Here is a 25,381-nt window from a genome sequence, read left to right on the forward strand (position 1 = left end):
ACAAGTTTTCAGAGAAGATGAGAAATGAGTAAGAAAACATGAAGTGCTCAGGTGGTGGATTTTTCAAAAAGGAGAAGAGATAAATATTTTGAGACAAAGGAAAAGAAGTCAGTATGATGAACATTCTAGGAAATAATTGGGAAAGAAAGAAGGGAGGGTGATTTTTAAATAAAATATTACTGTTAAAGAATACCAGAGCTCCAGATTTTTTTTTTTTAAGTTTTGGAGGGGCAACTTGGAATGTTGAGATGAGCTGTGGAATTAAAATCAATGAACCCTTTTGTGATTTTTTTAGAACCACCAATTGCTCTGAGACCTTCAACATATTAACTCTTAACCTCTCTCATTCTCATAGTCTCCAATTTAAAATGAGGTTGGGATGAACATAGTATCATAATGCCCAGATTCCCCAACAAAGAAAGATTTGTTGTCCAGGTTAGTATAGTGACATCCACAGGTAGCATTCAGTTGTCAGCATCAACAAAGACAGCCTGAGTTTTAGAATGTTAACTCTCCAAGGTGAAATACTTGAGAGGATAGGCCACTCTCGGTGATGGATGGAGGCAGGAGAATAAAGACTGACTCACTGGGTCAATGTATGTTCACTCTGATGAGAAATTTTAATATCAGAGCTACTTTGAAGTTAGCCAGCATTGCTGTTTTGACATGCTGTGCAGTTGAGCTTCTCCTTTTGCCTGTCTTTCTGCCTCTTCCTGTCTTTCAGGTATGTTCTGCTTAAGGAAACGATCTCATTACATTTCTGTCCACTAAACTCTGCCTCTGAGTCTCTCCCGGAAAGCCTAACTTGTCACTGAGGTCTTTATGAAGATGCAAGGAGATAATCATGAATAATGGTAGGTTTTGCCCTGAGTTTGTGCCCACAGACACTAAAGATGATAGCTTATTTACAGTTCTTGCTTCATAAGAGTTAGGCAATATTATTCTGAATATTCTAAAATGATTCATCTGAACAAAGTTGTATGAACACAGTTATTTTGTGCTATTTTTAACATGGTCTGTAATGTTATAGTACTTTTTCTGTAAGTTTTGAGTATCTTTGGATTATTCCTATGTATTTACTTTTTGACCACAGTTATCCTACTTAATAGGCTCTAAACTAGCACCTGATGATGTTTTATGTTCAGATAGTGATAACGGAAATCATTTCTGCTAAGAAATAGAACTATGCTCCCCTGGAGCCATGATAAAGATTCTGTGCAAATATGGATTTCTTATAGATACAAATGTGGGCAACCCTATGTCCAAAAACAAGTGTGAAGAAGAGAGTAAAGTTGTGCCCAAGAGTGTCTGTGACGTTATCCCTTCTGCAATGGAGTGGTAGGAGCACAATTACTCAGTTTCCTGAACTGATTTCAATGTTATACTTAGTCTGAACTGTAGTTATTGTGACTGGGGAGTTTTATTGCTTTCTTTTGCTCTTCTTGCTAAAGATTTGTTGTCAACAGCAATCCATTCAGATGCAGTGTCTAGTACTTCAAGAACTATAGCTTCCCTGAAGTGAATGGAGATTCATAGCTGATAGCAAGCCATTGTGGAGAATGAATTCACACCAGCAAAGCAATAATGCCATTCAAAGTCTGATAGTGTCCTCTTGAGAAGAATAGGTTCCCATTTAAGCACTAGGATGTGATGAAAAGGTAGGAAATGGTTGCTTTGTTAATATTTCTCAATGGTTTTACTTTATATACCTCTGCTGTATAAATCATCTCAAAAGTTAATGTTTGGGTTCATGATGAAATATATCTCTGCTGTGAATAATTTGCTAGTAATAAAAGAATTGACATAAAACTTTTTTTTCATCTTTAGTCAGAATAGTCTTATTTCTTTTAAATGTTTTTCATTGTCTTTTCTTGGTTTGCTTTCAGCAAATGAATCAAAGAGAAAAACGTAATTTGGTTTTGTGTGACTTATCCATGAAAGCAATGTGCAGAAATTAAAAGAACTAGAGATGAAAGCCTTAACTATATGTACCCAATGATAGAAAAATATGTCAAATGAGTAAAGTTAGCTGATTTAAAAAAGGAAAAAATAGTAAAATAGATATATTTGGTCTGTTTAGGAGGTCTAGTTTTCCTGTTAAAACTAAACTTGAATGTGTTGGCACAGTCCTGTAATCACAGTACTAGCCTGGAGAAAGCTTCTTGCCATTTACTGTTTCTCACAATAAAGTTGTTAAGGTCTTGGAAGACATTGGGATTAAAAATTGTAAATTTGGGCCATTTAGAGGAATTAACTAATTTGTATTGAAGTCAAATTTTTGTAGAGAAACGGATGAAGTTTTTGGTATTAGATCACCCTTAAGTACAGTTTGGTAAGATTGAATCAGAGGGAATCTTTGACTGGGTGGTGCCTTTGGCCAAGGTTAGGAAGTTTTTCCCAGGGCATCCCTTGGAGAAAACTTGCAAAACCAGAAAAATGAACGTGGGGCAGTAGGTAGATGTTTCTAACCTATTTAGCCAGAGACCAGACTCACCAGGGCCAAATGGCCTGAAGGTGAGAGGGAGAGGAAGAAATAGGAATACTAAAGGTAAGAATGCCTGGAGACTTATACTCTGAGACACCCTGGGGTGCTGAACTGAGAGGCCAAGTCTTCCCCATCCCTGTAGAAATCAGAGCTGGTGTTGAGTGTGCAGAGTGGAATCAGCAAAGAGCCCTGCAGGACGTTGCAGAGGAATGGGAAGTTAGAGGCATATATAAGACCAAATGGTCAGGTCCCAAAGCAATGTGGCTAATAGGCAGAAAAAGGCAACTAACAGTATTTTTCTTGGAGTTGAGTCCAGTTGGAAGGAGTGGTGAAACTTAGCCCTAAGCCCAAAAAAATTGTCGGTAAGATGGGGAAGCTCAGCAGAAAATATAGTAGTGTTAGAATCATATAGAGGATAGTGAGGAGGGAAAGAAAAGAGAGAGAGAGAAAAAGAGAGAGAGAGAGAGAGAGAGAGAGATTTGCAGAGAGGTTGGGGATAGAGGTAGGTACCAGCCACATCCCTTGTGGGCACTTACATGTCTCTTAGCCATAGTGGGTCTGTGTCAAGCCTGCACTGAAGACCCCATGGGGGTGACCATTGACATTTTGAGGATCACCACGAGTCGTGGTAACCCAGGAAGGTCATTCCCCCTTCTCAAAACTGTCTCCCGTGTTTTGGCACCAAATGAAAGGAAAGTGAAGAAGCCAGAAAGAGAGACATATCAAAAAAGAACCTGCAACCTTCATAAGCAGCAGGTCTTTATTAGGGAGAGAAGACCAGAGAGGGACCCTCAGCCATCAGAGTAACTCTCTGAATGGGGTGAGAGAATGCCTCTCTTACAGGCTGGGAAAAGGGAAGTTGGAAGGGGATGGGCATTAGGTAAGGTGGTTGGAAACGAGGATGGGGGAAGTGCTAGACATTAGCGGGAAGGTCATTGGGGTTAGGCAGTTATGCATGTTGTTCAGGACATTGGTGTTGGGCAGCTATGCATGTTGTTTTTCTCTTATTGGAAGTAGCCATGTTTGCATTGTTTTGGTGTTTCTTGACATTCCAGCAGTTGAGGCATTAAGGACATGAATCTGAGACTACCTTGGGCTACATACAGAGACCCTGTTTCAAAAAGAACAAACAAAAAATAATAATAAAAACAAGAAACTCTAAGCTTGTATGAGCCTCAAAATCTTGGTGATTGATGTAAACTCCTATGTGATTCTGCCAAAAAAATGTCTGACGTGTATCCACTTCATGTTTTCTTTTCTTCATAATTTAGCTTATATCATGAACATTTACAAATAAATGCTTAATTGTGTTCCTACTTATATAAAATAAAATTAGTAGGTTAATAAAGAATATACTTTAAAATTTAAATCAGCCTCTTCTTGGACTAGGCCATACAATAGTACCATGAAAGGTAACCACAATTACAGAGCTGTTCTGTGCATATGCAAATTAATACATGCATACTTACATTCACATATAGAATTAATTTTCTTTATACAAATACTAGCACAATATGCTGCATTCTGTCCCTTGATATATTATTACAGTTTATATTTGATCACAAAGAAAAATAAAGCTTAAAGTGCTGCTTTAATGTCCAGAAATGCTTCAAAAATATTTTTGAACCTCTTCTAATTTCCAACGATATTTATCACCCTAATTAAATAAGTTTGTCATAAGTAGAATAAATTTTGATTACAGAAATGTTTAATTATGCCTTTACTGATGTAGACATGGTTTACAGGTTTGGTGAGTTACACTTTTTAAAGAATTCCCTAATAAAAGGTATTTGAAACTATTTTTCCACTTTAATCTTTTCCTTCTCTATATCATGATATACACTTACACAATTCCTGCTGTGAGGGTACTAATTAAGTAGTAAGGCACCCAATTAAGTAGTAATGATTTGACAAATATAAGGGAGACGGTCATAAAATGGTGGTTTGGAAAATGTGGCTCAAAGACCAAGAAGAAGGAGTAGATCAGATTAAAAATTAATGTACAATGTAAGTATGTATATACACTCATATATATATATTTATTCATATATGAACATATATACATGTTTAAATATAATAAGCATATGCAGATATGCTTATTATTTATAATAATATAAGACATTAATTAAGCAAAGCAATAAAAGCAATACTTGAGTACAGTTTTCTGATAACAAACACAGAGTGGTTTGCTAGGTGGCTGAAGGCACATTTGAAGAGCATGTAGTTAGAAGAAGAGAGAGGAAATATATTTGAAGGAGAGGAAATTTAAATCAAAACAAGATATCTATGGAAAGATCCACATATTCATTTTATTTATTTTTTATTATTATCATTGTGCTGGGTGTGGGTATATTGTAGTATTTACAAAGGTTCTTAGAATGTATCAAATATATCATACTTGAATTCACTCTCTCCACTGCTCTCTTTCATCCCTTCTCCTCTGATTCCTGGGACAGTTTCAACAAGTAACATTTTTGCATTTACATACATGTGTATACAGTATTCACAAACTGGTGGAGTGGTTCAAAGGTAAAGTGCCTGCCTAGGAAGGGAAGGGCACTGATTTCAAAAGCCATGACTGACTTAAAAAAGATCCACATATTTAGATATGACTCAAACTTAAAGTTCAATGTAAAAACATTGAGAAGCCATTGAAGAAATGGAGAAAAGAAAAGTTCATGTAGATGATGGAAAGTGCACACACAGACAACATCCTTTGGCAGTCCCACTTGTAGTGTCCCATTAAACAAAGGAAAGAGTGATTTGATTTATGTGTAAGTCAAATATCCTATCCAGTTGAATGGAAAACAGACTGGAAGAGGAATAAATTTCAGTCAGAAAAATTTTGGAGGATATTTTTCAGGGATATACATTCTGTTAGTCAGACTTTTCGTCTCTGTGAAACATACCTGAGAGAAAACATTTTAAAGGGGGAATAATATACTTCAGTTCAGTTTCAGAGGTTTTAGTCTGTGATCAACAGGCTCCATTTCATGGTCCATAGCGAGGCAGAAGATGATGGTGAAAGGAGCATGTGAAAGAGGCGGTTGCCTTCTCATGGCAGCTGGGAAGTGGAGAAGCAGTGAGGAAGGGGACCAGGAAATAATATTAGCACCTGAGAACATACCTGTAGTCACCTACTTCCTCTAACTAGGCCCCACCTTTGAAAGTTTCTACCACCTCCCAATATTGTGATCAAAATGTAAATCCAATATTGATTTTATCAATTCATGAGCATGGGAGATCATTCCAACTTCTGTTTTCTTCTTCTTCTGTTTCTTTCTTCGATGGTTTATAATTTTCTTTGTAGAGGTCTTTCACATCATCTATTAAGTTTATTCATATGTAATTTGAATTGGAGAAAATATTTGCCAGCTATGCATTTGACAATGGATTAATAATCAGAATACACAGGGAGCTGAAAACTTAATTTTCCAAAAAATCAATGACCCAATGTAGAAATCAACAAATGAATTGAATGGAGCTTTTTCAAAAGAAGAAGTCCGAACGGTCAATAATCACATAAAGAAATGGTCAACATCTCTGGCCATAAAGTAAATGAAAATCAAGCCATGTTAAGATTCCACTCCACTCCTTTTAGAATGGTTAACAGAAAGAACACAACGATTCTTGGCAAGGATGTAGGGAAAAAGGAACCCTCATATACTGCTAGTAGGAATGTAATTGAGTACAACCTCTATGGAAAGCAGCATTGAGGCTCCTCAAAACACTGAAAATAAAACTGTCACATGATCCAGCAATTCTACTCCTAGGGATAGCCAAAGGAATGTAAATCATGTTGCAATAAAGACACCTGCACACCCATGTTTATTGGAGCATTATTCGCCATAAAAAGCCAAGATACCTAACTACTGATGAATGCATTAAAAATGTGGTACTTATGTACAATGGAATTTTATTACACCACAAAGAATGAAAATTTGTTATTTGCAGGTAAATGGATGAAACTGGAAAATATCATCTTAAGTGAAGTTAACCAGGTTCAGAAGGCTAAAAGTCTTACTTTTTCTCTCATATGTGGTATATAGACATAATACAAATGCAGTAATATTATGAAAAACAGGTGACCCTAAGGGGAGGTCACATACAAGAGGGGGAGGTTGAAAGAAGGAAGTTAAGAAGGTGAATATGGTTTATATATAGAATAAATAGAGAATTTTTAAACCTGTTGAAACCAACATATGAAGGGGATTATGGTAGAAAGAAGAAAAATGGAGGAGATGAACCATTCAGATTATAATATATATATATACATACATGGAAATGACACAAGGAAACTCCCTGTGCAGCTATTGCAAACAAACAAAATGTCATTTTTTCCTTTTGCAAAATCAGAGAACAAGGAGGAGGACTAGGCTCTGTTTGGGGGTGTTGGGACCAGTGGGAGGGGGGAGGATGTGGGGAAAAGGAATGGGAAGGTGAATATGGTACTAATACTGTGTACACATGTATGTAAATGGGAAAATAACTGTTGAAACTGTTCCAGGAATTGGGAGGGGGAAGTAAAGAAGAATGGTGGAGGAAGTAAACTCAAGTATGACGTATTTGATATATTATAAGAACTTTTGTAAATGCCACACTGTGTCCCCACCCAAAACAACAAAGAAAATAAAATAAAATTCCAGTGTATATAAAAAATGTAACTCCATTAACCAATACAGATTCCTAAATGGTCTAATAACTTCCCGAATACTATACCTATGAACCTTGCACTGGCTGGGTACCAAGTATTTAACACATGAGCCTTTTTTGGGGGGAGGCTGGAGTGGGAAACTTTACATCTAAAACATAACATACATAATTAGGATTGAGGGTCAAGAAGGTAGAAGCTGTAGAAATATAATGAAAATTATGTGGAGCACTATTAAATAAAACACTAGTTAATTTAGTACCAAAGTTTCCACAGCCTCCCAAAATAGCTGGCCAATGAGAGACATAATTAAGCTACATACCATGAGAAAATAAATATTGGAAGACCCTGATTCATGAAAAAGAAAGCCATTCCTTCCAAACTATAAATGTATTAGACATCAGAAAAATTTAAAAATAATATATGCCAGATGTTCCAATAGCAGATTATTGAATAAGATGTAATTTCCCTTCAGTGTATCAATTGTTTAATCCAAAAACTGTTAGAATTTCACTAGAAGACGCTTTATGGTAGGAAAAGTTTTTCATATGAAGAAAATATCAAAATAAAATATTTTGACCAATGCAGAAATAAGTTGACAAAGCTAAAAAATTGAACAAAGGCTCTAGGCTGAAAGGGTAAGGCATAATTATATTAAATAACTCTGTATTGCCAAGGAGTTCTGTAAAGAGACTATAAGACAATCTTCAAGTAGATACCTCAATTAGTAAATTAACATTGAAGCAATAGTAGACAAAAACACCACAGACATCAACAAGAAAAAATGTCTTTTAGATAACAAAATACTTGGGAAGTATGTAGCATAAGATTAGTGTGATGACTCAGGTTTATAACAACAGACTTCAATTCTCAGGAAATCTGGTCAATATTCAAAAGATGTAGCAGAAGCCTGCAGTGATGTTCAGTAATTTTAACCACTAGTAAGGCATGAACATGAACCAAGAAGAATGGATTCCTGGCCAATTGAAAAGGATTCAGGGCATAAGTCAACAGTAAAGTTTCATGGAGATGTATCCTCTGAGCATTAGCTCTATCTGGAATTCAGATTTTTATATCAATGTTTTTGGTTAGAAAAGAATAATAGGAGAAAACAATGAAAGGATATACTTTCAACACTTTCTGAAAATTTCCAACCACCCATTGATTTTACAGATAACTAATGAGTTAAACTGCATTCCATCACAAAACCTAACTGAAGAGAGTATAGGAAACATAGGGCTATTATTGTTTTATTTTCATTTCCTTATTGGTTTGTTTGCTTGTATATTTATTTTTAAATTGGACACATTATTTAGCCCCATAAAGGCAGAGTTCTCTTCCTGAAGAAGAAAGAGAAGAATTGCTATTTGGCAAATGTATGTGCAATCCAGGCCTTTCTTCTTCCTGTGATGACTACAGTCAGAGCAGTTATCTTGACACAATGACAATAAATTCAAGAAACTCTTCCAGACTTCAGCTCTGCTTCCTTTGAGTTTCTGAAATAATATCAACACAACCACTTACATGTAGATTTAACAAAATACAAAAAAATAAAATAAATCTTAATTAATTACTATTATTTGATTTGCCCATGATGTAAAACTGAACACAACCTTTAAGTAAGAAATACAGTACCAAAGGCTTTGGTCAACCACAGGCAGTTCAGAACTAGACTTTAATATACAAATTGTGCTTGACTTCTCCAACTGGTAGTTGGTATAGTGTGAGAATGGGTTCTCATTGTCTTAGGACAAAGGGTTGAGTTTTTATTTTATTATACAGATTAACTTATTGTGATTTTCCATATATGCATACATTGTGACATGATCACGTCCATCTGCCCTACTTCCTTTGCTCCTTCTTTTGCGCCCCTGCACTCCACTCAGGCCTTAGTTTCTTCTTCTTTAGGTTTACTTAACTTTTTAAACTCTACTTTCTTAGTTTTCAAATATGAGAAAGAACGTGCAATGCCTATTTTTCTGTATCTTGCTTACTTTGCTTAATTTGATGTCTTCCAGTACCGTCTGTTCTGCTGCAAATGACAGGATTTCAGTTTTCTTTATAATAATAACTCTCTCTCTCTATATATATGTACATATACATGTGTGTATGTGTGTACATATATGTGTGTGCATATACATACATACACACTATATTCTTTATGTATTCATTTCTCTTATTTTTTCTTTATGCTACTGGGGTTTGAATTCAAGGTGTAGTGCTTGCTAGGCAGGTACTCTACTACTTGAGCAATGCCCCTCAGTCCTTTTATTTTGCTTTTAGTTATTTCTCAGATAGGGTCTTGTGTTTGTGCCAAGGGCCAGGCTTGGATGGCAATCCTCCTACCTATGCTTCCTGTGCAGGTGAGACCACATGCCCTGTGTCCAGCTTGTTGGTTGAGATAGGGTCTCACTAATTTTTCCTAGGCTGGCCTTGAATCATAATCATCTTGATCTCTGTCTCCTGAGTAGCTAGGATTACAGACTTGTACCACCAGTCTTGGCCCCATCCATTTCTTGAGCATGATTCCATATCTTAGCTATTGCTTACAGTACTGTCAAAAACATGGGTTTGCAGGTATTTCTTTTGTATGCTGACTTCATTTCCTTTGAACATACAGCCAGAAGTGGGGCAGTTGGACCATAATGTGTTTTTATTTCTAGTTTTCTGAGGAACTTCTATATTATTTTCCACAGTGGCTATACTAATTTACATTATCACCAGCAGTATATGTGTTTTTTTTTCTCTATAGCATTTTAAAAATAATAACCACTCTAATTTGCCTAAGAGTGATCCCATTGTGGGTTGGATTTATATTTCTGTTATGGATAACAATATTGATCACTTTGCATATATTTAATGCAAAATTTTTAATTCTTCCTTTGACAACTATCTATTCAGATAATTTACTCTGTTATAAATTAGACCGTGTTTTATGCTGATAATTTTCTTGAATTCTTTTTTTCCCGCAGAACCATTTAAATTGTGATTTATTTTATTTTATTTTCTTCCAGTTTAAAAATGAAATAAAGCTATCTTTCTATACATCTTACCAGTTGACACCTAGAAGTGTGCTATACCATAAAATCTCCACCAAGCTGAGATATATTTCTTTTGCTTGAAAATAGGATTTTGAATTTTGCCAAATCAGCAGACCACAACATTTTCACATAGCAAACAAGAGCAGAATTCTCTTCTTCTTTTTTTTTTGTAGGAGCCAAATCTTGGCCTCTCCCTCTTCATATAGTCATCTGGAATGGTACCTGCTTTAAAAGATACCTAAATCTGCAATGAACTACAATAAAGTCTTCTCTGTTTAACCTTGTCTCCTCACATTTGCTTACTAAACTAATTTACAATCAATTTTGAACATTCCATAGTAATGAGTTCTTTATGTAGTCAGGGTATTAACCTAGTGTCACATGAAGAGCTGGAAGATATTTCCCATTCTGCAGGTTGTCTCTTCACTGTGTTTTCTGTTTCCTCTGCTGTGTAGTGTAGAAGCTTTTTAGTGTAATATAATCCTACTTGTCAATTTTTGCTTTTGTTTCCTATGCTTTTAGATTTCTATCCAGAACAATCATTGCCTGTATCATTATCTTGAAGCGTTCCCTTTTATTTTCCTGCAGTAATTTTAGAGATTCAGGCTGAACATTAAGATCTTTAACCCATTTTGAGTATATTTTGGTACAGGTGAGAAACAAGGATCTAGTTTCAGTCTTGTACATGTTCAACACAGTTTTACTAGAAATTTTATTAAAGAGTCTTCCTTTTCTTCAACATATGTTCATGGAGTGGAGAAATTATTACCATTAAAATGTTCACAACATCCAAAGCAAACTATAGATTCAGCACAATCCCCATGAAAATACTAATGGCATTCATCACAGAACTAAATAAAAGCAATCATTTGGAAGCACAGGAGACTCAAAATAACAAAAGTAACCTTGAGCAAAAAGAGCAAATCAAGAGGCACCACAATACCTCATTTCAAACATACTATAGAACCATACCAAGCAAAACAGCATAGTGCTGCACTAAAGCAGAAATATAGACCAGAGCCCAGAAATAAATAGCCAGCTAATTCTTTACAAAAGTTACAAAAATATAAAAGGCCTGAGACTATGTCTAGTCTCCAATGTTGACTGCAAGCAGAAGCTTGAATAGGTAGAATTTGAAAAGAAAGTTTGAAAATTTGAATTAAGATATAACCTAAGGTAAGATAACTGAAATTGGAAGCAAAAGATTCTATTGCTTTGAGGAAGTATAATATGCACTAAAATAATTGAAATGAAGTATGAACTTGCTAAGTTATAAATCAATAAATCATCAAGGATACAAATGTGTAACTATATTTGGGGAATTGTTCTTGCCAAGAAAGTTTGGTACTTACTCAAAAAAAGGACATTTAAAAGTAAGAGGGGAATTCACACTGTGAACTTACACATAGGAAAACTAATATTCATTAGAAGAAATCCAGCCATTGAGAAAAGGTTATTTCAAAAAGAATTAATTTAGAATGTAACACATATGTACAGGAAAGCAATGCAAGTCAACTCCCTGCATAGCTATCCTTATCTCAACTAGCAAAAAACCCTTGGTCCTTCCTATTATTGTTTATACTCTCTCTTCAACAAAATTAGAGATGAGGGCAAAATAGTTTCTGCCTGGTAGTGAGAGGGTAGGGGGGGAAGAGGGAGGGGGTGGGGGAAAAGGGAGGGGGTGAGGGGCAGGGGGGAGAAATGACCCAAACATTGTATGCACTATGAATAAAAGAAATTAAAAAAAAGAAAGAAAGGGTTTGGCTTCCAAAGTGGAATCTCCATGAGAGAGAAAAAAAAAAAATCCAAAAATCCCCCCAAAGAACTTGACAATGATATTTGAATCCAGTCAGTGTGAAGTAGGATCCTAAGTTATTATATTTAAAACTAAATTATTAATTTTGCATTATAGAACTCCTTAGAATCCTTGAATATCAGGAATGAGTCAAGAACTTGAGACAGAAAAAGAAATAGAGGTTAAGTGACTTAGTAAGGTGAACGTGAAGCAGTAGATGTAGAAATTCCAAGTAGGTAGTAGGTCATTAAAACCTAATAATCATTTTATGACTTCCAAGATATTCAGATGTACAAGAAGCAAACATTTTATAATGCCTGTAACAAGTTCTAATTTAAGTTAGCATAGGAAGCAGTTGTATACAAATTGAAAGAAGCAGGAGTTCATATTAGGATGAGAATCCTTAATGAGAAAATTCTCTACTGTGTTGTTATTATCACTGAATTCCAATTTAATTTGAGTTCAAAGCCATTTCATTAAAGCAAATACATCCCTAGAAATTGAACCTGTTAAGGAGTAATCAGAAATGATAATACCAACAAGAATGGGTCAAGAAAGGATATGCCACAGATATTGTTTTTATGATCTTGTTTACACTAGTGGTAGAAATCACTGACTATCAAGATTAAGATGTGGGAATTTAAGTATGGTTAGAAAAATTGGTGGAAACAAATTTAAGATTGTTAAGTGTATAACTCACTAGTATTTCAAGTTTAAGGTTTATTTACCTGTAAGCATATTCTTTAAAAAATGAGAATGACCTTGGAAGTTTCATATTTAAAATGTCACTAGATCTATGCAAATAGTATATCAATTCAATTCAGCACACATATATTTAACAGTACTAACTTATCCTAATTCCTTTTTATCTCTAACTTTATTTTATTATTATTTTTTATTATTATTGTGCTGGGTTGGGGGTACATTGCAGCATTTATAGAGGTTCTTTCAATTTATCAAATATATCATAGTTGAAGTCACCCGCTCCACTGCTCTCTTTCATTTCCCCTCCCCTACCCAAATTTGTGATCCCAACCCAGACTTTGTGATAGACAAGTCTTTTACAACATTCCACAATGATAACCATCTTCTGATTTTTAATCCATTTCTTTTGTGTGTGGTCTGGACCACGTGACTCATATTTAACCAACAGACCATAGCAAAGTCAGTGACTTGTCATTTGTGTGATTAGATTACAGAAGATATCAACTTGCAAGCACTATCTCTCTCTTAGTGTCTTTTTGTCCTTCATTCTGGTAAACAAGTTGTCATGTTGAAGAACTCTACATTGCAAATACCTGAGGGTACCTTCTAGTATAACATCCCTTGACAAATCAAATTTCACATCACTCAGGAGGTCTTGAAAGCAAATACTTATTCAGTTGAATCTTGAGTTGACTGTGGGTTCAACAAATGTTTAGATTGTACCTTTGAGAAACACTGACCAAAGGGACCCAGTTAAGCCATGGCCCAAACTTCTGATCCAAACTTATTGTAGCTCATAAATGTATATGTAAGCTGTACACATAGGACTCTTTCTTTCAATATTAGGTAAATAAGACAGAATTTTAGCAAATAAAAAAAATAATGAGGCTTTATCACCCAGAAATTCTTGATATAGGTGAGAACATTAATAACCAATCATTCTAGAATATGTACATATGTATGCATATTTGATAGAATATATATATGTGTTTATATATGTATGCATACATATGTATATATATATATATATCCCATCAGAAGTACTAAAAAGCAAAAACATACAAAAATAAGAAAGTATTTAAATCAAGCATATTCAGTTTTGTTGTCAAATCAATGTTTATGTGCATAGCAAGTTGATACAAGTATATACACTTGGAAGAAAGGAGAGCACTTTGGACTAGAGTATGGGCACATGGCGATTTGATTATTTAGAGTATAGGGTAGAAAAATAGGTTACAGAAAGAGTTGGCAAACCTTAAATGCAAAACTGAATAATTAAACAAAATTTCTTAGGTGAATATTGCTTTCCCTCTTGCTTGGAGTATATAATCAGGACAGAACAAATGATAAAGAACTGGCATTGACTAGACTTGACAAATTCATGCAGAACAGCTTTTGGGGATGAATGATGCTTTTTGGAACTGAGAAACTAGAAACTGAATAAAGGGAAGACACAGAGACCAAAATATGATAAAGCTGTCTTATGGGAGAAGAAATTTGAAATCTATAAGAAAATGGTTCATTAGGACAAAATGAAAGAAATAGTACATGACTTCCCATCAAAAATTTCAAATTTTTAACCTGCCAATGAAAAATAACTACTCATAAATAGAAGGTCCAAACACATTTATTAGAAAAAGATTTTATTGGTAGCCCATCTTATAAGGGTACAATATTTTTAGCATAACACTAAAAAATAATACCATAACATGATACACAAAGTCAAAACTCTGCCATGAGAGAAGTGAGTAAGTTAATAGGAGATGTTTGGACTAAAAATCTTAAGAAATATTAATATGGTAAACATTTTAAATTTACTTATATACTTCAAAAGTCATCATGTTGTATAAGGATTACACTTTATGCATATCCAGTGGACAATAAGGACTCAGTGACATGGATGTTATAACTCAGTTCACAAGCATAAATCCATTTGGTCCTCTTTGTTAGATATAAGAACATAAAGGTGAATGAGACAATGTTCTGGTCTCAACACCTGTATAATCTAGCTTGGTAAGGGTCTAATGTGCATATTTGGTAAACAGGAAGAACAATTTAAATATTTACTGTGAAGGGAGGACAGTGGTGGGGTTGAGGACACATTTTTATATACAGTCAAAGATGTACAGAATACATTAGAAGTAGAATTTTTACTGTGTAAGCATGAGAAGTCAATAGTAATTATGGTATAATTATTGTGTCAAATAGAATGCTGAGGTTCCTTGTAGAGTATCAGCAATTCAATGGGCATCAGAAATCTAGATCCCAAGCAACAAGGTGGGTCAACTTGTTGCTTCATTTTCCAGATAAGAGATTCACCATGTACAAAGACCTCAATAATAATGAGAAAGGATTGATTGTGACCTAGGATTTCTATATCTCAAGTTAGCAGCCAAAAGAAGACATTGGTTTGTCTGATTTACCTAAACCCCACTTTCTTCTCTTAGAAAATTTCAGTGAGTTGATAGCATTATTTTGATTTGATATGATAGAGAAAGCCTTAGGTTGGTTTCATGCTACAGACATGTACTAATTCAGACTTCTCCCAAGATTCTTTTCTGGAGGGTGAACAGTGCTTACTATCAGCAAAATACTGCATTTTAATCAGTATCCCTCTATTATTCTCCAGAGTGAATGATAATTGGTAGACTGAAGTATTCCCTATAGATCATAAAGTGAATTTCAAAATCTCATCTTGATCACTATCATCTAACCATTTGTAGTCCTCATACATACCACCTATGTTTGAAATTTATTACTAACAGACTCTGGATTGAAAATATTTAAAGCTGTTATCAGCTTCCATGTCCATTCCCAAAACACCCCATTATTACCCTCTGCCCCTTCCCTGATCCTCTCTCATTGATTAAAATTTTGGGGTCCTGAATTCATTCTCTTTTCTCCACTCTGCCTGCCTGCTACCCAGAGATCATCACATGTACTAGGGCATAAAAAGCATACTGAACTTTGTAATCAATGAACTTTAATCTTACTTTTTCCAGTTTGAATGTAGCACCACCTTGAGCAAAGCATGTTGGTTTTAAATCACCGTTTCCTCTCTAAGAAATGTTAAAATTAATGTTCCAAAAGGTGTGTAGTGCATAGTAGGTACTTCATAAATCTGGATTGCTCTTTTCCTTATTTCTACAATCCTATATAAATCAATATGGAGGATATGTTTAAATGTGAAAGAAAATAAAAGAGAGAGCAGCACTATACAATTTCTGAAGAGAACCCACCCTTCTCCTGAACAATTTATCTGTCAGAATAAAGAATTGTGTTCACCACACTCTTTGATTTTACGGAAGTGGCTGCACTCTAGGAGATGTGATGATGAAAGGAACATGCCTTCTCCTTCACTCATAGTACAGCACACTGCTGGCTGGGGAATGTTTCCATAGAAACAGCAGAATGGCAGCTGGGGTGGGAGGTACACTAGAGTTAAACATGGAGGCTTTTTCTTCCTTTTAGCTGTCAGTGGCAGTCCTGTTTAAGTTGAACTTATAACAGATAGGCATTGATTTGAAGCTGCATGAATTCCAGAGGAACCAAGCTCAAAGCAAATCTTCAACATATACTCTTCTAAGTTCAGGTGAAAGAGAGGAACATTGGACATATTTTGTGCTGACCCTAAATCAAAGTGTCAATCATCTATTAAACTGATCCTTGAAACTAGGAAAAGCACCCAAACTGGCTGTTCATCTGTAATTAAATTATTGTTTCAAATTATTAATAGTAAAGAGGCAGTGGAAGACATATCTATCAGCCTGTGAAAGCTTATCTTTGTTCTAGCCAATAGATGATCGTGTGGACTTCATCATTTTTAAGATGGGAGCCTCCCTATTGGTAAAAATAGTCTATTCCACTGTTGGATAGTTTTAATTCTATTTCTCAATTTCATTGAAAATTTTTTTCTTCTATTTTTGAGGTAGAAGGATAACAGTAAATACTCTGTTCTTGGCAATGTTAGATTTGGAGATGGGTGGTCATTGTGCTATAGGGATCTTAGTAATCATGGATATTCATTGTCCTTATATATTTTATTGGTGTTTAGTTTCCTATTATGATTATTTTTTCATTTTCACAAACATCTGGGATCTTCTGTGCCCAATAATAATGTTGTACAGTTTATATTGCTCATTTCTTAATCAGATAATTAGAACATGTTTCGAGTTCTATAAAATTCTTGGTACTCTCTCATTTACACTCTGAAGAGAGGTACAATGCAGAAGGAATGTTATTCATATACAGTTATGGATCAAGTAATTTGAATACTTTGAAAGAAGTATTTGTATAATCAAAGATAAACTAATTTTGTGAGAAAAGTACTTCAGTCAACTATATCCTTACCTCCTTGTCTGTAACAATTAAGCATATTAAATTCTTAAGCTTCGTTTGTGTGAATTCAGATGATTGTGTGAATTCAGAGAAGCATGTATTACAGAAGAAATAAATAGTTATTCAGGAAAATGATAGACTTCAGATAATCACATTGACTTTTCTTCTAAAATATTATTTTATTCCCAGAAAAGGCCTATTAATTCAAGAATGGCCTGGTAGAAATAAGCTTTGACTACTTTTATAACTTAATCTTAAACAACTAGCAGGACATAGAAAATTTGTTAAGACCATGCAATTTTTCTAAAAATATAAACTCATGTCATTTACTTGAAATTTACAGATTACACAGAGAGAAAAGACTAAAAAGTTGAAATGGCAAAAATACTAATCACAAAATAAGTTGTATATTTCCTTTCTTAACTTTTTTATTTTCAGTGTAATTTTTTTTCTTTTTTATCAGTTTGTATTACACTATTTGTGTCTGCAACTTCAGTATGATTTCTCTTTTATTTCCCTTGATTACTGCAGTTTGGTTGGGATATTCATTTATCCCTGGAATCTCATGTATCAACCCTTATCTGGTTTGCTGACCTCAACACAACATTTCCTCTTCTATTTCCCCCTATGTTCACATGTATATATAAATGCTATATAATATTTCTCTCTCCCTTACTATTTAATATTCATCTAATCAACTAAACAAAAATTTAACTGCCTTCTGATTACATCCCCACTCAAGAGGAAATTTCACATCTTCCTTACATCTTAGGACTCTCATATTAGGAAGTAGGAATCATTTCCAGGTCATTACTTCCCCTCCATTTTCTATCATTCTCAGCTCTTTTGCAGTTCATGGCATTAACCTACAAACTGCTTTTCTCCATCTGGTTGCTGAAATTTATAGCCATCCACTAACCTTACTCCACGTTGCAGTACAACTGCTAGAACTTTTTAAAATCATAAGTGGGATAATGTGCATGAGGTTTAAATTACCAGTAGCAAATGAATAAAGAAAAAAAAAGATGCTAAAAAAGAAATAAATTACCAATAGCTTCCCATTGCACTGGGAAGGAGTCTCAAATGTCTTTTCACGGATTACAAAGACATATGTTATCTGATTCCTACTTTGTCTTATAGCTGTATCCAGTATAATACTTTTTTTACTTTTTTCATTTATATATAGATATAAATGTACATATATATATATTATATATAATTTGGTGGGACCTGCTAGGCAGGCACTCTACCACTTGAGCCATGAGCCGTGATACTAATCCTTAAAATTATCCTTACTTTTTGGAATAGTTCTACATTTAGAAAAACACTTAGAAGAATAAGAAAGTTCCAATATGCCCATAGCCATTTTTCTCTATTATGTTTTTGTTCCAGGATGCCATCCAGGAGACCCATGATAGATTGTCATCATGTCTTGTTAGGTTTCTCTTGGCTTCAACAGTTTTAGAGACATAGCATTTTTAATGACCTTGACATTTGGGAGATATTTTGCAAAATTGTTTTTCATGATTAGACTAGTGTTATGGGCTTTGGGGAGCAAAATCACAGAGTGTCCTCATCATCACATTTTATCAAAGGAAACTACTTTCAACATCACTCAAGACTGCTGATGTTGAAGATTGTGGATTGTTGACATCCATATATCCCAGTGGTGACTAACCACCCTGAAAAAGGAAGATCAGAGGACCCCAAAAGTACCCACAGAGTCCTATAACCAGCAAGAAGCAAAGCCCTCTCTGAATCCACAAATAGAGAATCAACTGACTTGAACAGGAAGAACGTGAAGAACATGAAGAATGGGAAGAATGACTCACCATTCAACACTCCCAATTCCCCTCCCCTGAAGTTGCAATGCTGCCCCAGGCTCCATTATTTGGTATGCTCTGTAGTAAGTCCTGCTTTCCTGCACACACAGGAACTCAGAGCTCCATGCTCCCCCCTAATATACAACCTGCTACCTTCACCCTGAAACTCCAGGGAAACCATCACCCCTATGTAAGCAGGACCCACAGTTCCTGGTGCTACACAGGCAACAAGGTGCTAGCCAGCAGGCTTGGTTCCCCTGAGTGGGCAGCAGTGCTACTGTACTGTGCTCCCTGAAGCCCATGAGGCAGTCAGATCCCAGAACTCCCTCTGCCTGCAATCCAGGTTCTCCCAAGCTGGCAGCAGTATCACTAAATTGTGCTCCCTGAAGCCCTTGCAATCAAGCCCCAGAATTCCCTCTACCTGCAGGTTTGGTTCCCCCAAACCAGCAGCAGCTGCTGTGAAGTAATTGGTGCCCAATAAGCAAGCACCAGGATTCCTGCTGCCTACAGGTTTGGTTCCTCCATGCCAGCAGAAGCACTATTGGACTGTGTTCCTGGAAACCTGTGCCAGCAATCAGGTCCCAGAACTCCTATCATCTGAAGGCTTGGTTTCCCCAAACTGGCAGCAGCTGCCATAGCTCCTAGTAGTTGGTGCCAGCAAGCAGATCCCAGGCTCTCACTGCCTGCAGACTTGGTTCCTGTGACAGCAGCAGTACCACTGGACTGTGATCCTGGAAGCCCAGGTTTGCAATAAGGTCCCAGAATTCCTGCTGCCTGCAGGCTTGGTTCTCATGAGTCAGAAGCAGCTACCATTTCTCCTGGTAGCCTGTGCTGGTAAATAGGCTCTAGGACTCCTGCTACCTGAATGCTTGGTTCTCCCATGCATGCAGTGCTAATGTACTGCTCTCCTGGAGCCCATACCTGGAAAGTAGGCCCCAGAATTCCCACTGCCTGATGCTTTGTTCCCCCATGCCTGCAGCAATTGCAGTGGTTTCTGGTAGCTGGGCACCAGCAAGCAGGCTTCAGAGCTCTCACTTACTGCAGACTTGGGTTCCCATGCCTGCAGCAGCTGCCATGGCTCCTGGAAGCCCATGGCCCAACATAAGTAGACCCCAGGGCCTCCACTGCCTTGTGGGCACCAACTAGCTTTGCAGCCTCATGGGTACCCTCAATTTGTTACTCAGTGCCAGGAGCCCACTACCATACACCTAAGTGAACCCTAGGGTCCACCCTTTGCTATTCTGCTGGCCTCAGCAGACTTCCTTCCCCACAGAACACAGAGGCCCAGCACTCCCTACTGCCTCTGACAGGAAGAGAACCCTCACTCTTCCATCAAAGAGAAAGAATACCAGATTCCCTGCTGAGAGGAGGAAAGCTGTAACTTGCTACTCTGCATGCAGCACCAGAAGCCCTGTTTCCCCTAGGTACACAGAAGCCCAGGGCTTTACACTGAACCCCCCTGCAGGAGAGCCCTGTCTCTCCTGTCCAAAAACTGTAATCCCAGCTCCTCCACTGAGTATTTCAACCAGCTACTCTGCTGGTGCTAGGAGGCCTGCCACCCCACAGTGCACAGAGACCCAGAGCTCCCCACTATGACTGCAGGAGAGCCCCTGCTTCCCATCAAAGAGAAGAAACTCCAGCCTGCTGCTGAAGGGAGAAAAGAGGTAATTTGCAACACAAAAACAACCCTGCAAAAGGCAACATATCCAGCATGCCCCTCTCTGAGGATTACTGCTGGAGCTCCAGGAGAAAAAACTCAAAATCCCAATTAAAGGAGCACAGGGATTAAAACCCTAAACAAAAGCAACTCCAGGTACATAAATCTCAATGCATTATGAAACAGCAAGACAACTGCTCTCCATCAAAAGCCAGTTCCACCACTAAGGATCTAAGCACCTCACAGAGGAAGAGCAATCAAATAATGAATTAAAAAAAATATTTAAAAATGATTAAAGACCACAAAGAAGTAACAGAAAAGTTAGTATTTGACCTAAAAGAGGACATGAATGAACAATTAAATGAGCTCAAAGAGAATACAAAGAAACAGATGAATGAAATCAAGAAGACTATCCAAGATATGAAAGTGGAAATCAATAAAGATATCAAACCATGAAAAAAACTCAATCCAAAATTAACAGCTCAATATCCCAAATAAATATCTCACTCAAAAGGTTGGCAAAGAGTGTGGAACAAGTTGAAAATAGAATATCAGGAACAGAAGACAAAGTAGAGGAATTAGACCAAACAGTAAAGAACATGAAAGAATGCTACAAAAATGTTAATGGAATATGCAAGACATCTAGGACACCAAGAAAAGGCCAAACCCATGAATCATATATGTAGAAGAAGGAGAGTAGATACAAACTAAAGCATTGACAACCTATTCAATAGAAAAATAGCTGAAAACTTCCCTAACCTTGAGAAAGAGAGAGTCACCCAGGTACAGGAAACTTACAGAACACCAAACAATCAAGGCCAAAAGAGAAAAACCCCCACACATCATAATCAAAACACTCAGCACGGAGAACAAGGAAAGAATTCTGAAAGCTGCAAAAGAGAAAAGATAAATCACATATAAAGGCATACCCATTAGAACAACAGCAGATTTTCAACTCAAACCTTAATGAAAGAAGGTCATGGAAAGACATAATTTAGGCCCTGAAAGAAAACAACTGTCAACCTAGACTAGTTTACCCAGAAAAAACTACCCTTCCTAATTGTAAGAGAAATTAAAATCTTCCACAACAAGGAAAAATAAGCTGAAGGAATTTGCAACTACCAAGGCAGCAATACAGAAGATACTTAAAGGATTTTTACATATAGAAGAAGAAACTAGAGTGAGACAGGAAGCCTCAACAAAGAATAAACCCTTTTGAGCAAGCAAACCAGTAAACAAAGAATAGGTAAAACTAAACAACAGAGGAATAAAAATTACTAGAAACAACAGGTACTTCTCAATTTTAACACTGAATGTAAATGGCTTCAGTGCCCCAATCAAAGAGATAGAATAGCAAATTGGGTTAAAAAAAGATCCAACCACATGTTGCTTACAAGAGATTCATCTCACTCAAAAAAATAAACACTGGTTTAGAGTCAAATGATCGAAAAAAGTTTTCCAAGCAACGGGACCCCATAAGAAGGCAGGAATAGTCATACTCATATCTAACAAAGGAGACTTCAGGATAAAATCAATCAGAGATAAGGAAAGTCACTTCATATTAATGAAAGGTACAATTCATCAGGAGGAAATATCATTATTTAACATATATGCACTAAACACTGGGGCACCAATCTATTAAAAACACTTTAATGGCCTTAAAAGCATAGATAGATGCTAACACAGCAATAATGGGGTAACTGAATGTCCAATTGTTACCAATTGATAGGTCATACAGACAAAATATTAACAAAAAACCTTCAGAACTACTCCCCATATTAGACCAAATATACATGGTTGATATCTACAGAGTATTTCACCCAACAACTTGCAATAAACATTCTTTTCTGCAGCTCCTGGAATTTCCTCCAAAATAGATCATATTTTAGGACACAAAGCAAGTCTCAACAAATTCAAGAAAATTGAAATTACTGCCTGCATAATATCAGATCACAACTGAATGAAACTAGATCTCAACAACAAAAGAAACTGCAGAAAATATTCAAACACATGGACACTGAACAGTACATTGCTGAAAAACCAAGGAGTGACTAAAGTAATAAAGGAAGAAATCAAAAAGTTCCTACAATCCAATGAAAATGAAAATACAACCTAGCAGAATCTGTGGGAAACAGTAAAGGCCAGGCTAGGGTAAACATTTATAGCTATAAGTTCTTTTGTTTTATTTATTGTTTTATTATTCATATGTGCAATATGTGCATACAAGGCTAGGGTCATTTCTCCCCCCTGCCCCCACCCCCTCCCTTACCACCCACTCTACCCTCTTCCTCCCCCCGACCCCCTCAATACCCAGCAGAAACTATTTTGCCCTTATCACTAATTTTGTTGATGAGAGAGTATAAGCAATAATAGGAAGGAACAAGGGTTTTTGCTAGTTGAGATAAGGATAGTTATACAGGGAGTTAACTCACATTGATTTCCTGTGCATGTGTGTTACCTTCTAGGTTAATTCTTTTTGATCTCACCTTTTCTCTAGTTCCTGGTCCCCTTCTCCTATTGGCCTTAGTTGCTTTTAAGGTATCTGCTTTAATTTCTCTGTGTTAAGGACAACAAATGCTGGATAATTTTTTAGGTGTCTTACCTATCCTCATACCTCCCTTGTGTGCTCTCACTTTTATCATGTGCTCAAAGTCCAATTCTCTTGTTGTGTTTGCCCTTGATCTAATGTCAACATATGAGGGAGAACATATGATTTTTGGTCTTTTGGGCCAGGCTAACCTCACTCAGAATTATGTTCTCCAATTCCATCCATTTACCAGCGAATGATAACATTTCGTTCTTCTTCATGGCTGTATAAAATTCCATTGTGTATAGATATCACATTTTCTTAATCCATTCATCAGTGGTGGAGCATCTTGGCTGTTTCCATAACTTGGCTATTGTGAATAGTGCTACAATAAACATGGGTGTGCAGGTGCCTCTGGAGTAACCTCTGTCACAGTCTTTTGGGTATATCCCCAAGAGTGGTATTGCTGGATCAAATGGTAGATTAGTGTTTAGCTTTTTAAGTAGCCTCCAAATTTTTTTCCAGAGTGGTTGTACTAGTCTACATTCCCACCAACAGTGTAAGAGGGTTCCTTTTTCCCCACATCCTTGCCAACACCTGTTATTTGTGGTGTTGCTAATGATGGCTATTCCAGCAGGGATGAGGTGGAATCTTAGTGTGGTTTGAATTTGCATTTCCTTTATTGCTAGAGATGGTGAGCATTTTTTCATGTGTTTTTTGGCCATTTGAATTTCTTCTTTTGAGAAAGATCTGTTTAATTCACTTGCCCATTTCTTTGGTGGTTCATTAATTTTGGGAGAATTTAGTTTTTTAAGTTCCCTATATATTCTGGTTATCAGTTCTTTGTCTGATGTATAGCTGGCAAATATTTTCTCCCACTCTGTGGGTCTTCTCTTCAGTTTAGAGACCATTTCTTTTGATGAAAAGAAGCTTTTTAGTTTTATGAGGTCCCATTTATCTATACTATCTCTTAGTTACTGTGCTGCTGGGGTTTCGTTGAGAAAGTTCTTACCTATACCTACTAACTCCAGAGTGTTTCCTACTCTTTCCTGTATGAACTTAACAGTTTGTGGTCAGATATTAAGATCCTTGATCCATTTTGAGTTAATATTGGTATAGGTTGATACACATGGATCTAGTTTCAATTTTTTTCAGACTGCTAACCAGTTTTCCCAACAGTTTTTGTTGAAGAGGCTGGTATTTCTCCATCATGTATTTTTAGCTCCCTTGTCAAAGACAAGTTGGTTATAGTTGTGTGGCTTTATATCTGGGTCCTCTATTCTCTTCCACTAGTCTTCATGTCTGTTTTTGTGCCAGTACCATGCTATTTTTATCATTATTGCTTTGTAATATAGTTTGAAGTCAGGTATTGTGATACCTCCAGCATTCAACGGTAGATTTTTCAATCTCTTTAATGAATGTGATTGGAATTATGATGGGAATTGCATTAAGCATATAGATTACTTTTGGGAGTATAGACATTTTTACTATGTTGATTCTACCAATCCATGAGCATGGGAGAGCTCTCCTCTTTCTAGTTTCCTCAATCTTTTTCTTCAGAAGTTTATAGTTTTCCTTGTAGAGGTTATTCACATCTTTTGTTAGGTTTATACCTAGTTATTTGATTTTTTTTTGAAGCTATTGTCAATGGAATTGTTTTCCTACATTCTTTTTCAGTTTGCTCATTGTTAGTGTATAGAAATGCTAATCATTTTTCTATGTTGATTTTATATCCTGCTACCTTGCTGTAGCTATTGATGACGTCTAGAAGCTTCTGAGTAGTTTTTTGGGTCTTTAAGGTATAAGATCATGTCCTCTGTAAATAGGGATATTTTGACAGTTTCTTTACCTATTTGTATTCCCTTTATTCCTTCTTCTTACCTAATTGCTCTGGCTAGGAATTCCAGTACTATGTTGAATAGGAGTCGAGATAGTGGGCATCCTTGTCTAGTTCCTGAATTTAGATGGAATGGTTTCAGTTTTTCTTGATTAAGTATAATGCTGGCTGTAGGTTTGTCATATATAGGTTTTATAATGTAGAGGTACTTTCCTTCTATTCCTAGTTTTCTTAGAGCTTTTATCATGAAATGGTGTTGGATCTTATTGAAGACTTTTTCTGCATCTATTAAGATGATCAAGTGGTTTTTGTCTTTGCTTCTGTTAATGTGGTTTATTATGTTTATTGATTTTCATATGTTGAGCCATCCCTGCATTCCTGGGATGAAGCCTACTTGGTCGTGGTGAATAATCTTTTGATGTGCTCTTGAATTTGGTTTGCCATTATTTTGTTGAGGATTTTTGCGTCAATGTTCATTAGGGAGATTGGCCTATAGTTCTCCTTTTTGGAGGTGTCTTTGCC

This window comes from Castor canadensis, chromosome 12 (genome assembly GCF_047511655.1).
Source record: "Castor canadensis chromosome 12, mCasCan1.hap1v2, whole genome shotgun sequence".
In the NCBI taxonomy this organism is placed as follows: Eukaryota; Metazoa; Chordata; class Mammalia; order Rodentia; family Castoridae; genus Castor; species Castor canadensis.